We start from the raw sequence: 2384 nt of genomic DNA, 5'->3' as shown, positions 1-2384 counted from the left end.
AAAACAAAATGAAAAACAGAAAACAAAAAGATAAATCCATATTTCGTGGGATGTACGATTACATTTAGCATATGCAACAAGTCTTTTAAACCCTTAGGAATTCCCTAAAGGACAAGTGAAGTCTTGTGAGGGTTTTCCAGAATTGTTACCCACAAACATCATGTAAGAGTTCATGTTATTCAAAAATTAAGGTATCACTCAAAACCATGATTTTTCATTCATTAGCAAGCTTAAAAAAGATAAACTTCATCTTCACAATGAATTAGAATTTTAAAATTTAATCACTTACAAAAGACATGCTAAGGCATCACAAGTTCGAAACAGTGTAAAGTGAACTAGCATATAAATCAACCAAAGGAAAGGATTAAATCGAAATTTCTCAAATTAGAGTCAAAATCGGATTGGATTCAAAATTGGATTATGCACATGTCTCGGTATTTTGACCATAACTTTCAGCTCAAATATCACATTGAGGTGATTTAAGCGGCATTGGAAATCTAACTCAAAATTATAAAAAACATTGTGAAATACCATTTTCCCAATTCAGAGCGCCGCTATGCCAAAATCACCCCGCAAGATAGGAACGCAATTCTGGACGAATCCTATTCCGATTTGGACTTAGGTTTTCTTCTTCCTAATTGGACTAAGACTTAAATCTCCAAAATTTATAGGATTACTAGGGCTTCTAGGACTCTCCTAAGCCCTATAAATAGAACTCTAAACCTCACAATTCAATAGACAATTTCAAGGAGACAACTTTAGGGAGAGAAATTTGAGGCTACTTCAAGAAGTCGTTTTTTGTTCTTTCTTTCCCTTTTCTTTTTAGTTTCATTTTAATTATGTGTAACTAACTCTTAAGGAGGGCTAGATTGAAGCCCTAATTATGTTTATTTAATATTTCAATATTGGCGCCTTTGTGATAATCATATTGTGTTGCTTAATTTAATTAATTCCTATTTTCTTGAATTCCTCATATGTATGTGATTGGCCATTATATGCATGTAGTATGGACTAGTTAATTAAATCAATTTAGATGACTGAGTCCTGGGTTTAATAAGAGTAACAAAAGAAATTCACACTGGGTTCTTGGGTTAATCAACATGGGGAACCGGGAGTAGACACCGATGCCCTAGGCCTCATATGTTTGCCGATTTTCATAGATTTATACTTTTTTAAAGAACAACTTAGTATACACTCATGCTGAATCCTTTGTGAAAGAAAAGAGTTAGAGTATACACTCATGCCTAACTCGTTGCTCAGGAAAATCAATAGCTTAAGGAGTATACACTCATGCCCTTAGGTTAGCAAACATTAAGTATTCATAATATGATTGGATCATTGGCATATTGTTATATTATTTTAGCATGATTAGTGGTGAATATCAAAGCCCTACCTTTACCTTATCTTTATATCTTTTTATTTCTTTTTCATAATACCAATTTAGTGACAACTTGATATTTTCTTAATCAATTCTAAATAAAATCAACAATCTCCATGGGATCGATCTCGTACTTGCTGCACTATACTATCGTTTGATCTTGTGCACTTGCGAGTAAAACGTACTAAATATTATCTATTAATTTAGGTAGTATTTGGCATAACACTCCACCATAATCCATCTCGTCTTCGAATCTGCTGTCACCTGCATCTGATTTCTTGCCCATTGCCCTAAGGAAAGGTACACGTTCTTGCACTTCTAAACATCCTATCAGTTAGTTTGTAACCACTAGTTCTTTATTTGCTTCCCATTCTTGCTTTATTTCCCATCTTTCTACTATTCCCACCCCAAAGATAGTGCAAGATGCCTTATTTGACTCTGGTTGGAGGCAAGCTATGGAATTGGAAATGAAGGCCTTGCATCAAAATGGTACATGGGAACTTGTTCCATTACCGCCTACTAAGAAGACTATTGATTGCAAATGGGTATACATGGTTAAGTTTAATCCTGATGGTTCAGTTGAGTGGTTGAAAGCTCGTTTGGTTGCTAAGGGTTATACCTAGACATATGGTATTGATTATGATGGGATGTTTTCTCCAGTTGCCAAAATCTCTTCAGTCCGTATTCTTATTTCTTTGGCTACTAATCTTAATTGGCCCTTATTTCAGTTGGATGTCAAAAATGCCTTTTTACTTGGGGATTTACATGTGGAAGTTTATATGGAGCAACCACCTAGGTTTGTTGCTCAAGGGGAGTATCGGAGTTGTGTCTGTAAGTTAAAAAAGGCTTTGTATGGCCTCAAGCAATCTCAATAGGCATGGTTTGGGAAGTTCTTTGAGGTAGTTATGGAGTTTGTTCTTCAGCGCTATCAAACAGATCATTTAGTATTTCACTTGCATACAAGTATAGGCTATATTCTTCTTGTGTTATATGTAGATGACATTGT

Source organism: Corylus avellana, chromosome ca4 (genome assembly GCF_901000735.1).
Source record: "Corylus avellana chromosome ca4, CavTom2PMs-1.0".
Lineage (NCBI taxonomy): Eukaryota > Viridiplantae > Streptophyta > Magnoliopsida > Fagales > Betulaceae > Corylus > Corylus avellana.
This window is presented reverse-complemented; position numbering follows the sequence as displayed.